Source organism: Haemaphysalis longicornis, unplaced genomic scaffold (assembly GCF_048455015.1).
Source record: "Haemaphysalis longicornis isolate Haplotype H1 unplaced genomic scaffold, Haemaphysalis longicornis Haplotype H1 scaffold_8, whole genome shotgun sequence".
NCBI lineage: Eukaryota > Metazoa > Arthropoda > Arachnida > Ixodida > Ixodidae > Haemaphysalis > Haemaphysalis longicornis.
This window is the reverse complement of record NW_027526445.1, coordinates 170,759,988-170,775,445: the sequence shown is the minus strand read 5'-3', so window position 1 is coordinate 170,775,445 and position 15,458 is coordinate 170,759,988. Positions and strand designations below refer to the sequence as shown.

Below are 15,458 nucleotides of genomic sequence, written 5' to 3'. Positions count from 1 at the left end.
TTAATTTATCAATCAATGAAGCGACACCCGGTGCTTCGACCAGCACCGGAGTCATTGTAATGTGATCAAAGGAAGCTGCTACGGGGAACACAATTCGAGAAGTTGTAGAGAAGTTTGTAACAAATGAGTGATTCAACACAGATGCGCATTGGTGGGATGGAATGAAATTGCCTAATGAATCTTCTAAGACTATGTTGTCGTCATCGTCTCGCCCTCACGTGTCCCTATGAAGTGTTTTGTGGCGGAACATCGTTATTCCTGGCCACTTCATGTGATTGTTTCACTTCTTCAACTCTGTCGGGGTGAGTGTTGTACATGTAGCATTTGTTATTCAAAAACAACTCATTGTATCGGAGTTGTAGGCGTGGCGAGTCTGTCTGGCTGTTTGCAAAATCAAGAAGTTTTTTCCGAAGCATGCGCGTCGCGGGAGAAAAATCTTCGCTGATGAGAACATCTTTATGTTTGAATTCACTGCGCAGAGATAGAAGTTGACCTCTTATTTTCGAGTTCGTGAATTTGGCAATGATAGGACGACATTTGTTTTGAATGAAGAATCCTAATCTGTGCGCGCGATGGATGGAATCTGGCGTGAAGGTATTAAGAACTCAAGTAACAAAAGTGGTTAGTTTTGTTTCTATTTGTTCCAACGTCTCTTTCGACTCCGGAATTCCTCGAATGATAAGATTATCTCTGCGGGATCTGTCCTCAAGTTCATCCACGCGGGACTGTAACGTGCTGCTATGTGTAGTGAATTCCTCGTTAGCTTCCTGAGTTTCTGTTAATTTGTTATCATGTCTGTCTAAGACCTTAGTTTTTTCTTCCAAATCATCTAGTCTTTTAAGGATGCCGGTGACTTTCGATTCTATATTCTTTTGGCCATTTTTTTATGGACTTAATGTCGGCAGCTAGTTCAGAGTGACTTTTTGATGCTTGAAGTGAACGAGCATGAACGTCTTTTAGTAGATAAAACAAAACGGTCATTTGTTCAGCAGGATTCTCTGGCAATGAATCAAGTTCTAGCAAGGCGTCAGAACGAGTTGTACGCCCTGGATTCGACTCAATATCGCCAGCGCGTAACAAAAGAAGGGCAGTAGAAATACATTCATCAATACTTTCACACACTATCCGTAGGCACGGGAACAGCAAAAGGCACCGATCGCTAGACCGTTTCGCATAGAGCGAAAACGTTGTACGCACCTGCACAGGGAAAAGACGAAGATCAGGCGCCATGCCGTAACCGCTGCTCCCGTGCCCACCGCAAGAACACTAGTCGAGCGTGGAAGCAGCGTGAAAACATGTCAAGACCTCAGATGATGATGCCTGTTTTGGGCAACAGCACTTTTGCTTGCCAGTCCAATTGCACTATTTACTGTTGAAATATGGCATAATTATTTTGCTATTGTGATTTATTTTAGGATTTTTATACAAAGAAAATTAAATGTAGCGGGAATACGCCTGCTACTGGCCTAATTTATGTTTCTGTATTTCGCATGCTCATAATACTCATGAGTGCCTCAGAATGTGTCTCAAACACAATTTCGTTACGTTGGAAACCATAACGCATTGCACTAGTTCCACCCAAAATCAGCTCTAGGTGCGGAGCTGTGGTGACGTTTGAGGTAGTGGTGGCATCCTGAAGTCCTGATTCCACTAAGACGCAACGTTCCACTCAGTTATCTTCTTTCCTATCTTTTGAGCTGTCGGCCACGCTATGCAATGTCGGTGAGATACGGATGCCGGATTTTCCACCTACCGACCCAAATGATATTTTTGCAGTAGAGTGGCGGCCTCGATTCCCATTCTGCTGAATGACTCTTGCCTCCGCGTACCAATTGATGTAGTCGATGTCGAGTTTACTCAACTCGTTTTTAGAAGGTAACGGACTAACGTGTCCAGCAGATGGTCCCGAAGTGTACGTTCCTAGCATCTCAAACAATGTTCTATCGATTTTTAAATGTGCCAGCGGGTCTTCTACAGTTGTGAAACAACGCCACTGGCAATCTGGACACGTGTGCACATCGTAATGTCCCGCAACCGCTTTCATGATCTCACTCCCAGTTGGCGAATCTTTCAAAATTTGAATCTACGGGCATAGCTGCTGGTCTACCTCTTGCTATTCCAACGGATTGCGCCTATGCCTCTATACGCGAAGAAATGCGGCATCTAGGTAAAATATCTATGCGCTCGAGAGGCAGTCAGAATAGGCATCTCTTTAGCCAGACCCTTCTAGGGGGGTCTTTCAGGCTATTAGCAAAGTTAGGGATGGTCCCTGACACGGTAAATGAACGTCCGTGTACGATGGTTGAGATGCCATCGCTAGGCTCTGCCCGCGAGGCTCTGATGACACTCCTTTTGGCTTGCCGAGTGGTTGTCTTCTGAAATCGGGATGTTGGGCTAGAATGGGCCGAAACACATTGACTACCATCTTGTTATTTCAGGCGCACTGCCCCTAGACCTGGGTTTTTATTCACCGCTATCAGTGTGGAACCGGCTTCATAGTCGAAACGTCCAAACAAAGTTGTGTTTGCCGCCGTTCCCCACACTCCTCCTACTCCTCCTGTTTCTCTTCAGTGCATGGGTACAGGACGATGTAAACTCAAAGTTTGTATTCTGCAAACAAAGCTTTCAGTATGGAGGCAAATCGAATACTTAAAGCTCTAAAAATATTGTTGGGGAATACTTTCAAAACTTTTCAAAACGTGTCGGTGACTTGTGTTTTTTTTTGTGTGTAAAGAAAATTAACACTTAATTATACAGAGACGCGCGTAGAAAGAAGAAGTGTTCAAACAATATGTCGTCTCCATGCACGCAATAAACAAACCAACAAAACAACAAAAATTGATGCTGTGCACTTAAGTACTTTCTCCTGCATCAAAACCAGTCTGCCATACATGCACCTGTGTGACCGTGATAATAGATAAAAGTTGGTCTGTATGAAGTGGAGGAACGTTTAGATCCAAGTGGCGGGAGAAAAACTACACTGATTGTGTTTGACAACAATTTATTTTGTCTATATTCCGCAAAAAAGGACCAGAAGACTAATGGGGGATACTGCAGTACAGGGTTCACAACGTTCATGATAGAGGTTACTTTGAATAATATACTACTATTTTAAAGTTTCAGTAAACGCAGGCAAGCCTCAAGAGTGTTTCAGGACAGTTTAGGGGAATGTCTATAGGTCATTTAAAATTAGGCGTTGATTTTCCTATGTTTATCTAATGCACACTGTAATCTTTCTTGGGAGTCTGTTTCTAGCGAATTAGGAGTCTGTTTCTAGCGAGTATCTTTAGCCGCTACTCTACTACTCAGCAACCAGCTAATGCAAGAGCTCTCACATTTTTTTACATAAAAACTAATAATGCGGTTCCATGAACTACACCTGCGTAACGAAAGGCTGCCTTACCTCCTGCGTCATAAAAAAGTCAAGAATCAGACAAAACATTTCTAGGCCATCTTGCGTCATATTTCGAGCCAAATAAGTAGGCATGCAGCTTTGCTGCAACAGTAATGATGAACGTTATGAGACAGCCACTTCATTTACGCATAACTCCCTGACGCTGTAACACTTTAAAAAGAGAGCTCCTGAAAGGCTCACAGCAAAATACAAGTTGCTCTATAAATATTTCTCGCTTATTTCCGCGGTTCTGGCGGAAATATATGGTCTGAAATAACAGTTGGTTATATCATTATGATTGAAGTTTTGTTGTCGTTCTACTGATTGCTCCAAATACGCTTGGTTCTATGTTCAAAACATCCCCTGTCAAGGCACTGTCATTGTGTTTTTTTACAGAATTTAATACGTATTATTTCTTTGAAAGAGCAGCATATCTAAATATTCAGGAGGGATGCGGAATATTCTTTCATTCCTTTTTCACGGCAGACATAGGTAAGTATTGTTTCTTTCAAGGTCGGGTTGAACACTCTATTAGATATTGCTCTCCTATGACTGGCTTGTATGCCATAACGCAAGCCCGTTACATAAAAAGGCGTAGAACAAAAACTGCTGATCCTGAAAGATATTCTTAATCCCAACGTTCAGTGCAAAACGTTTTACCCTCCCTGATAAAAAACCATATTACGATTTTAGGTTAAAAATGTTTGCTACCACCTATGGTTGCTTGCTAAGGTACGTAAATGAAGTTTCACGGGTTGAAATTTTATTAACACTGTAGGCAGGTTATTATCAGGAAACCTTAAGAGCAGTGTAGTAAACAAAAATAACAGACAACACTGTAGTCAGAAAGAAGCAAACAACCCCTCCTGCGGAGTCTGAATCTAAAAATGTCTGCTAAGGCGTTAGTATTTTGTGTTCCCGTACTGCATCATTCATAATAAACTAGAGTGGTTACTAATATTTATACACCGTTTACACTGTCACAATGGGTACATGCCGGTTCTTCCGATGAGATTTCCCGACCGATTTTGGAACATTACTTCAGGAAGCTATTACCCAAAATTAAACACGTTTTCATCCCAAACTTCATGATTCATCCACCAAACCGTCTTGCCTAACCGGGGTTGATAAACTCTTCAAAAATGTGCCTAAGAATACATTTGGGAACTGTTGACTTTTAGATGGGCAAGTTTACGTTCACCAAATACCAATCAGGAACTGCGGTTCTTAAACCTGCTATAACATAAGCTGTAGTAAACTTCTAGGTCGAAGAAATATATGTTCTGCACATTAACTGTTTGGTTAGAGGACAATGCCTAACAATTAATAACAGTTCTGTAACGAAGTGTTTTTTCTGTGTTGTAAACTAACCCCCCTTTAGTCAGTGCTACCGAGTGCTTAGGGTGTGCATATAAAACATTTACCACCACCTAATCAAGCACATGGTCTAATCTTATAGCATCTACCTTCAGTGAAACCAAGTTGGCTGCTATTTCAGTTACAAGTGGGGAAGGAAAACAGGACGATCACACTCCGATGCTTCGCAAGCGGATGGTACCCACATTGCCACAAGAAAGCAGTCAGCCTCTTGGGTGTTCGGGACAACCCATGTTCGGTTGTTCGGGTCGCCAGCAAGAACTCGTCTCTTCAGCAGAACATATGAACACGACGTAGATGCCTGGCTTGCCTCCTATGAGCGCGTCAGTAGCCATTACTATTGGGCGATCAGACCAACCTGAACAACGCCATCTTTTGTTTGTCTGGAGTCGCCACTCTGTGTTTTCTGAGCCATGAAGTTGATATGAGGACGTGGGTAGCGTTCAAGGCGAATTTTATAGATCTTTTCTGGCGTCCGGCCGAGTGAAAGGTTCGCTCAAAGCAGCGCGTCCGCAAACGTGCGCGGTAGGCGAGTGAGACTTTCCCCAGTTATATTGCAGATTTGTTTTTGTTTTATTTTTATTTATTGATACTGTAACCCTCACTTGAGCGTCATTACAGAGAAGAATACAAACATGAAAACAATACACAATGACAGGACAGACATTAGGTTTCGTTTTGCCGGTAGTACAATTCTAGCGAACACTCAAACGCTTTGACTTTCGAACTAGTAACAGCATACTCTGGAAGTCTGTTCAACACTTCTATGCTATTAGGAAAAAAAAGAATTTTAAACCCGTCTAGACGTTCCCAAACAGGCCTTATCGGGTGACTGGTTCAGCCGAGCTTCTCGCTTGGATGCAGGTTGTATGTATGTGTCTTTATGTATTTCAATTTCGCCTCTTATAATTTGAAACAGGGGTTTTAACCTTTGTTTTCCGCGGCGCACTTGCAGGAGTTCTAGCTTACATGATTTCAATAAATTTGTAAGGGATTCTGTCCTCCGGAACCGTTAGCAAATGAAGCGCACTGCTGTCATTTGAATTTTTTCTAGTTTATCACTCAGTGACTGCTTAGGAGGACTCCATAGAGAAGGCGCATACTCCAAATTAGGGCGAACAAATGTCTTATATGAAAGAAATTTGACATATTGCCGCGAACCATATACGGGTTTGTTTATTTATTGTTTGTTTTTAATCCCCGGCCGCGCCCGGATCTGTTATCTGTGTCCCATGCGAAGCGCGTGTTCCATTCTTTATTTTTATGCCGCACGGGCTATCTCATTCAGATAAGCAGAGTGTTTCGCCCTAATGCCGCTAGCCCAGCATAATCTTCTGTGATCTACAATGTTCTGGAGGTGAATCGACGGTTCCAGAAACTCTCGCGCCGAAAGATAAAAGCCTGCACAGCAGACGCCGCGGCATTCGGTTCTGCGACGTTCGCCGACGAAAGTCACTTTGTTGACCGCTGCTTCGCCGCCTCTGTATTCTTTTGAGTTGTTAGGGGAGCACAAGCTCGCTCCAATAAACTTGTTTCTCATTTAAGACAACTGCGTCATCCTTGGCTTCGTGACAATATCTAGGGGCATGTTCGAGTTTTTTTCTCAAGTAAAACAACTTTCTGTAGGCTTTTGAACACACCTCCTCAACATGAGTACGCCACCCCAAATCCCTGGTAATAGTCACACCCAGGTATTTAAAGCTGTGCGTTCTGGTCAGAAAGTTATTTACGATTTTACAATCATATGCGAGTACATATTTCTTCTTGGTTAGATGGGTGAACGTAGTTTTTGAAAAGTTAATTTCCATCCCCTCTACGCGCACCCATTATGCAAGGCTTGCAGACATCGATTAATTTTGTTTTGGTCGTTTCCGTTAGTTACAGTAAAACAAACAATTGCCTGCAAAACGTTTGATTTTAACGGGCTTTCGACAACTGCGGCAATAGCATTTATAAAAGTAAAAACAACAAAGGACCCAGAGCCGACCCCTGTAGGACACTGGAGAATACTTTCAATGAACTAGATGTGCAATCATCGACATGTACTTTTTGTTGACGGTTCTTAAAATACGCGGCTATCCAATTTAGTATATCTTAGCTAAGCCCTAGTAGCTGAAGCTTAAAAATTTATTTTTTGTCAGAACTTTATCGAACGCTTTAGCGAAATTACGCAGATGACGTCTATTTGTGGTCGAGCTTCGAGAGATAAACAAAAGTAATGAACTGTTTCTATCAGTTGAGTAACAGTTGACAACGGCTTTCTGAATCCGTGTTGACGGCGATAACAAACTTTATTCGACTCAAGAAAATTAATAATGTGGTTTGGTATGAAATGTTCTATGATTTTACAACACAGAGAGGTCAGTGAAACGGGGCGACAATTGCTCACATGAATCCGATTGCCAGCTTTTTATATAGGCTTTACAATCGCAGTGCCTCAGTCTTGCGGTAATGAGGATGTTGGAGAGACCTTCTCAATGTGATTGTTAAATAAAAGGACACCCATTCGGCATACCACCGTAACAATTCACTGGGAATTTCATCTGGTCCGTTTGCCTTTTTAGTGTCAAGCCCTAGAAAGTGGCTGAACGCACCTTCCTGCCTAATAGTAGAGGGATTCATTGCGCAGGCACGTAGGCAAGCCCGTTATGCAACTACCTGATCGGTTTCATCTTTAGTGAAGACCGACTGAAAGAACTGGTTGAAAGAATTTGCTATCTGCGGTTTTTGCCTCACTGTTTCGGGTCCAATTCTTATCTGTTCAATTTCTTCTTTTTTATTCCTCAAGTTAAGTTAAAATTTTTGCGGGGAAGCCTTAATAAGGTCAGCAAGGGTTTCGGTATAAAACTTTCGTTTGTATTTTTTAATGCTGTCTTTGACTGACGACGCAAATGTACGATTGCTACTGAGTAGGTTTTGTTTTCCCGCATGCGTTTTATTTTTCGTTTGATATGGATGTTTGGATGTTGTGGTGCTCTGCAAAATAGTAAACAGCAGTATTACCGAAGGAAAGAAAATCCACAAAGGCTTTGATGACGACAATTTTTAGACGTTTCTGGCGAAAAACCTGCAAACGGCAGGTGACATCATCAGTATGTGCAGTTGTACGACGAGCTGCGTAAAGAGCGGGCACTCACGCGGCGCACTCCTATGCATGAGCACTAGGCAACCTTTGCCATTGATATCCACAATTCAACAATTGGTAGGAGAAGAGGCCAGCTGTCTCTTCCGCCGTACACAGAACAATCGCACTCCCCTTTTGCCGCCACTGTTGGGAGCGTCATTCAAGAGCAGGTTATCGAAGCATTCCCTTATTGATGTGAGCATCCCCTTGTGGTCCATTTTTTGAAGTGCGCCAGCCCGCCGCGAAATCATTTGCGGACGTCGCTGCTCCCAAGCCTTTTCCCGATCGCGTGCAAACACCATAATCTTAGGTTGCAGCAAGGGCGAGCGTAAGCTTCCAATGGCCCCTTCTACAGTCACCACTGTGACACCCTCGACAGGCGCAGGCTATCACGCTGGCCATCCCAGGCGCACGGCTGGCAACCGTCATACCCACATTTCGTGGGGCATTCCTGGGCATGTGGCTCGTTACTGCCGTCGTAACCAGGTGGATACGTGAGGAATTTTCCGAATGTTTAAGCGGTAACCACATGCACGCGCCTGCGCGCTAGATTTTATGCGCTCGCGCGTCCACGCGCTACCTCGCACCGGCCGGAGACAGCGTGCCTGGCGAAGCGCGTCGCGTTCTCGAAGATCTGGCCACGGCCGGACTGGAGCAGCGGCGAGCGCGCACTTTCATACGGCCTGCGCACCCAACAAGGAAACCATACAGCAGATTCTTTACAGTGGGGGCGCTTCGAACCAACCCTCTGCCCTTCCAACCCGCCTTTCTGTTAGTCGACGCATCGCCTCTGGCCGAGCAGCTGTGTGTTTTTGACAGTGCGCTTCGCTGCCGGCGGGCCGCTCAGCCCGACCGGAGCGTGAATAGCAGAATCACGTTTAGCTAAGCGATAACCCTATCTCCCTCGACGGGAAATCATTCGCGTCACTGGTCGCGCCCTGTGCCTGTGCAAACCAAGACATCATCCGAAAGGAAAAATAAAAAATAAGAAATGATATTTCAGTCACGGAAAGTGCCGTGTTTATTTGCCTGTCTCACCATTTTCATATAATACAGTCGCTGATAAGATATGAAGGCCTCGCATATTTTTCTTCATGTGCCCCGAGTTAAAATGTTTCTTTCAATTTTTTGATTAGGCGCTTCCGAGTGATAATGTTAGGCTGTTTGACCCAATTAGACCGAAAATTCAGAAGGGGGGAGGAGTCGCCTATTTTAATGACGCACATGTAAATTTACACGGACAGGTATCGCGTGTAGCCACGGCAGGGCTAGAGCAGTGGCAAGTGCGCGCGCGCCGCCGCTCTACCTACCCCGCGCGTGCTGTAGGTCAACCGGCGAGGGTTGGTCCGCAGCGACACGAACTAGCGGCGGTCAAAGGTGGGAACTATACCCGAAGCGCAGGCCGTATGAAAGTGCGCGCCCGCCGCTCCTCCAGCCCGGCCGTGATCTGGCTTTGCCAGATATTTCGCGCGCTCTCCTGCGCGCCTACCGGCCGGCACCAATCAGAGCCGCCGCTCGCCGTGCTTGCGTTTCCCGGGCCAGGCGGGCTGCGGCGGCCGCGGGTGAATCCGCCGGTGGCCGCAGCCGACAACGTCGCTGCTTCAAAGTTCATGTCTCCTCGTTGTGATAAATCGGCGTAGTTGTTTCGTTAGCCGCAAAGGTTTATTGGGTGTATGCGCTTCCTCCGTGTCGCACCAGCAAAATACACCATCGGCGAATAACAACGCACGCGAACAAACTTCGTCGCCCGGAGGCAAACATGGCTTTCCGCCGTCGTGTGTGCCTAGCGACGCGGCGATGCTGTTGTGTTTTAGTCCGAAGCTGGCGTTAAAGGTAATGTTGCTCTGCTGTAAGACGAAAAGCCGACGTTTTTGTGTGTTACGATGACAGTGTAACAGAGTTTGCAGCTGTACAGTTGGGCCATATCGACAAGGCGGTCCCGTCAAGCGCGGGGCGGAGCATGCTCGCGCGCCTCCGTCGCCTCCGTGTGGCTGCGTGCGCTCGCCCTCGTCAAGCGCTTGGGCGCGTAGACACAAGAACGCGTGTGGAATCGAGCGCGCGGGCGCGTGCGTGTGGTTACCGCTTACGCTTCCACGCAGCCTTTTCCTCAGTCGTGCGCTCGTCCGCTGTCTGCCGCCCCTTCGGACAACCGAGACTCATAAACAGATATTGTGCGCCGCCCAACGGCGACGCTGTCTGTCCCCAATGCACCGCCGTCTTGCCTCCAGCGACGCAGGAAACTAAATGCCGCTGTTCTGGAAGCAAGAATTGTGTCATCATGAAACTGCCGTAGATGAAACTTTTAAATGCAGAGCATTTCTTTAACTCACGATGTTATGCGTCCGTAAGTCGGCGTCCGCAGCCAGCCAGCACGTGCGCCCCTCCCCCGCTCCTCCTCGCTCTCAACAACAGGTGCGGGCGCGCATGCGCGTGCTCCGGCGCTGAAAGAGGCGTTCGAGCAGCAGGTGCTACCTCCTCTCCCGCTACTGCGCGCGCTACGAATATACTCGTTGCCCGAGCGAAGGATCCGCGGTCCGACGTTAACGCGCTTCAGACGCTTGCGTTCGGCGTTGGCAGCGCGCCGTCTCGGCGCCTTGTCTTCTGCCGCCGTCGATGAAGAGGATGGCACGATGTCTTGAACTGGTACTGCAACGCTGACGTTGGCTCGCGTCGCGGTACTGGTTGAAGGTGTTGCTTCAATCGCTTCTGAACTTCGACGATGGCGCACTGCCCTCCCGAGAGGGATAATAAGAAAGAAAAGAAAAGAAACAAAAGAATAATAACAAAGATCTAACCGATTGCCCCGAAGAGAGGGTGAGGTGCAAACGATGGCAATAAATAACACGTTACGTACTTACGTCTCTCGTCTCTCTCCCTCTCTCTCTCTCTCTCGTCTCGCAACCCAACTACCCAACCCCTACGACAACAACTACAACTACCACCGCCAACTACCACAACCTACGCCACGTGACCACCCCCAATGCTCTGCATTTACTCGTGTCCCTCGCGCGGGGGCATGCGACGGAGGATTTTGTATTGTGTAATTTCATTGATGTCACTCTCGAAGGCGCCGCTACTGTTGTACTCATCGACATGGGAGCCGCCGTGTCTGCTATAGGCCCAAACGCATACCGCCGTTTTAATCCTACCACGCAGAAGGCTCTTTCTAGCTTCATAGGCCAGTGTTTTTTATCAGGAACACTCGCCTATATCAGCCACATTTATCTCATCTCCTCGGTGACGAGAATGACCTCTGAGCGTTGTCAAGCTTGCGACTACGCGTTTCATACATTATGCCGTCTGCTTACATATCTGCTCATCTTGCGGCATTTTGGTCCAACAGCGCCGACGGAAATCTACGCTGGCGCAAGCAGCATTGGTTCGGGAGCAGTCATAGCCTATAAAACTTCCGGAGTTGATGAACGTGCAGCCGCCAATGGCAGTCGACCTTTAACAAAAGCGGTAGATCCGTAGACCGTAGTAGATCCGTAGAACCATAGATCACTACAGTTTATAACCCTTGGTTTAGTTCCACCAAAACTGCAGCGTATAGTGCACATCTGCACGAAGCATCTCACTTCGCTATTCACGCTATTCAGTTCCTCTACCGATGTAACTATCACTCCGACGGACGCAAGTGGCTTCTGCTCATACCATGCCAATTAAGCACCGAAATATGCGGTTATTTGCACATTGAGCCTCAGTAACCCCAAGCTGGAGTACTGAAAACCTACCGACGTTATCGACTTTACTACTACCGGCGAGGCAGTACGGATTTGTCCGCCAGTACGTTCGCTATAGACTTCGCCCCAGCGTTCATCTGTCCACGTGCAAACATTATCATGCCAATTATGACTGTCCGGCATGGTAGGAACTGATATCTACAGGCCCTTCCTTGTACGGGGCAAGGGCAATCTCTTGATTATGGTTGTTGCTCTTGACCACCTTACTCGGTACGCCGAGACTGCTGCGCTACCCGCACCTACTGACCGCGACGTTGCGTGCTTAATTATGCACCACTTTATTCAGTGTCATTAAGCGCACCGCGAATCCCTGAGTTACCGGTATAGCGTTTATTATAGGAAGTTATCGACGAGCTTCTGGCAACTTTCCGTACCATTCACGGTTCCAGAACAGCTCAACACCCGCAATGCAACGGCCCTACGGAGTGCTTCAGGCGTAGACTGGGCGACATGCTAGCTATGTGTGTGGAATCAGATAACTCGAACTGGGATGTTATGATTCCAGTCGTCATATGTAAGGTTACCCTGCTCGTCTCTGAGTGCGTACATCATTTCTTTGCTGATGCATAGCTTTCTGTTAGTAGCTTTCATGCTTACCTCTAATTGAAGCGTTTCTTCGATCAGTGCCATGTCGTCTGCACAAAATTCGTTTGTTTCCGTTCTGGTAATCAGTTTCGACAGCTCGGTTAATTCAGTTTGATCGGCCGCACTAGACACATTCATGTTCTTAGGTTGGGCAATTAGTTCCTTCTTTTTAGCTAGTTTTTCTTTGAGAACCTTGAATTCATGGCGGACGCGTTTGGACAGAGCTGCACGATTTTTCACATTCTCATCAGGAAATCTGTCATGAAAGATCTAATCCTTCACCATTCCTCTTTTATAAAGCTCCAGAGCACCCTTGTGCAAAATTCGGACCTCCCAACATAAATAGTTTTACAGACACTGCGGCATGCTATCGGAGCTCTCGTGAAGTGCGGCTTGTTGCACGCGAAAAAACCGGCAGAAGCCTGCAGCGCAAACTCGGCGCGGGGAGCGGAAGCTTGTCTGTGCTGGCCCCACCGAGGCGCGAGAACGGGTGGACTGCGAGGGGGGCGATCACGAAAGAAATCACGCCATGAACGTAGGGAGTATGTTCTCAGAGGTCGAGCGAGACGCAGGGCTCCTTTCTTAATAAAGACGATAGTCTTTCTTGGGTTACTTAAACCCAGAAATTTTTGTCTGTCTGTATGTCTATCTGTCTTTCCGTCCGTCTGTCTGTGACTCGATTCAGCCACCTGGCCAAAGTAAAATTGATACCACGCACTAGTCTTATGTACTCACACCAAATCTAAACATCTAAGCCCGGTTTAAATGTTCATACTTGTCAACTGTGTTGAACAAGAACAAGACATTAAGCAAATATGACACGGAATTAGTACACAAGGGATAGTTACAGTGTTCCTTTATTAAAAAATTCATGGATGCTTGCTTTTGATAGCAAATGATATTCTACATCCACTGCGAAAACCGCCGCCTGCTGTTGCCCGCGCCATCTCCTGTCGCCTTAAGAGAAATCACGCGGCAACAGCAACGAAAGGTTCCACTAGCTAGGTTCAACGTTATGCTTGGAACGCACCTGGAGCACAGAAACGCGGTTCTATAAACCTCGAAGTCGGCCGCCTCGATTCACACGCGTCTCCCCCGTTCTGCAGCGTTGGAATCGAGGAACCCGGCCCGTAGCAGTGGAAGGCGGTAAATTCAAATCGCCTTCAGCCAAAATATATACATATATATACGCAAAAGCGCAAAATATATGCATATTCAGACCTTTGTGTACCTACAGAAGTGCCGTCCAGGAAAGGCTGTACATGTTTCGAGAGCATGCTCATCTCAATATACATAACAGTAATATATCCCCTACGCTAGAGACCACCATGGCAAACACCATTTTCTCGTACTACGTACGGAACGGAACAAATTCGGCGCGCATTACCCGCTACACTAAACTAACTGGATGTAAGACCCATATACATCCTAAACATGCCTCAAAGTTATTTTCGCATTGTCCTTGTGATGGCATTGGTCAGCACAAAATGTCATTTTTATTTTTACAAAGTTACGCTTCTAGCACATGTTTCTAAGTATGTATAATGCCTGAAAATACTTTACTGTACCGCAAGCAGCCTGACGTGTATCTTGTCCCGGTGCTCACTTATTGCCCATGTTTCGTTTGTTGTCTGGTTGTTTATTGCTTATGTATTGCAGTGCTGTGAGTTTTATGCCGTGTGTCAATCTCTAATATTGCTTATTTGCATGCATGTCAGTTGCCGCATCAGCAATATATATATATATATATATATATATATATATTGTAAGCGCTGGTTAGTGCCCCGACACCAGAGGAATGTGCGTCCGGACAATCCCCCGGTAGTTGTACACAAACGGTACGTGCGAAGTACTAGCAGAAGGGTATGCGCCAGTGGACTCGTACACCGGACGCCTGTCTTCCACATGCAATCATGCTTCATCATCGTCATCAGTTGTCTATCATCATCAACGCCCGTCTTGGTTGTTCTCTGGGGCTCGCTCCCTGTCACGTAGGACAAGGCTCGCCTAATAAAGACGTTCCCCAAGACTACTGGTGCGCGCCTTACAATATATATATATATATATATATACGTATATATATATATATATATATATATATATATATATATATATATATATATATATATATATATATATATATATATATATATATATTAAGTAAATGAGGGGCTCGTTGAGGAAATACAGAAAGCTAGGTCAGCAGTCTACAACGCCAAAGGAGGCATAGGGGTGTGGTTAGGCTCTTTTTCTTTTTCACTACGGGTAATGAAGTAAACATTTTTTTAAATAAACAGAAGAAAGAAAGAAAGAAAAACACGCGCCCAGAGTGGGGACCGAACCCACGCCTTTCGATTACATGTCGAATGCCTTACCAATTCGGCTATCTGGGCGACTGTGTTCTCCTTCACTTTCTGGGCTATTTATATTTACTAGAATTGTATCTGAAGCTTGAGGGTGGTAGCCAGCGCCACTCTGACTACACGGGGAGAAGGGGACCTTCTTTTCAACCCCCGGGGCGTGACTCGAACGTCTACAGCCTGTCATGAGCGGGTAACTGACGGGAAGCCCTCTTATGCTACCTAGGCATCAAGGCTGCCAGAACCGAGACCCTCGCTAGGCTTTCGCAGAATAATATAGTAAGTAAATGAGGGGCTCGTTGAGGAAATACAGAAAGCTAGGTCAGCAGTCTACAACGCCAAAGGAGGCATCGGGGTGTGGTTAGGCTCTTTTTCTTTTTCACTACGGGTAATGAAGTAAACATTTTTTTTAAATAAACAGAAGAAAGAAAGAAAGAAAAACACGCGCCCAGAGTGGGGACCGAACCCACGCCTTTCGATTACATGTCGAATGCCTTACCAATTCGGCTATCTGGGCGACTGTGTTCTCCTTCACTTTCTGGGCTATTTATATTTACTAGAATTGTATCTGAAGCTTGAGGGTGGTAGCCAGCGCCACTCTGACTACACGGGGAGAAGGGGACCTTCTTTTCAACCCCCGGGGCGTGACTCGAACGTCTACAGCCCCCATAGTCCTAAAACGTCCTTTAGCTGCATGTCGACGGAAAGCGGCAGTCCCAAAGTCACTGCGCCACTGCTGTGTACGGGTGGATGGAGCTTCGTCAAGCTGCGAAAGTGCGGCTTCTTTCTTCGACCACCTTTTTTTCCCTGTATATATGCCGAAAAATAAACTTGTTTGATTGGTTGATTGAGATTTCGCGCGATAGAATGCCCTA

At 46.2% G+C, this 15,458-nt stretch overlaps 2 non-coding genes across 2 annotated transcripts; both read right to left on the bottom strand.

Moving 5' to 3' along the window:
• Positions 1–14,544: 14,544 nt before the first annotated feature.
• Positions 14,545–14,616, bottom strand: Trnat-ugu (transfer RNA threonine (anticodon UGU)). Its single transcript has one exon. It is a non-coding gene; the product is annotated as a tRNA-Thr (tRNA).
• Positions 14,617–15,028: 412 nt separating this feature from the next.
• Positions 15,029–15,100, bottom strand: Trnat-ugu (transfer RNA threonine (anticodon UGU)). The gene has a single exon. It is a non-coding gene; the product is annotated as a tRNA-Thr (tRNA).
• Between the last annotated feature and the right edge of the window lie 358 nt (positions 15,101–15,458).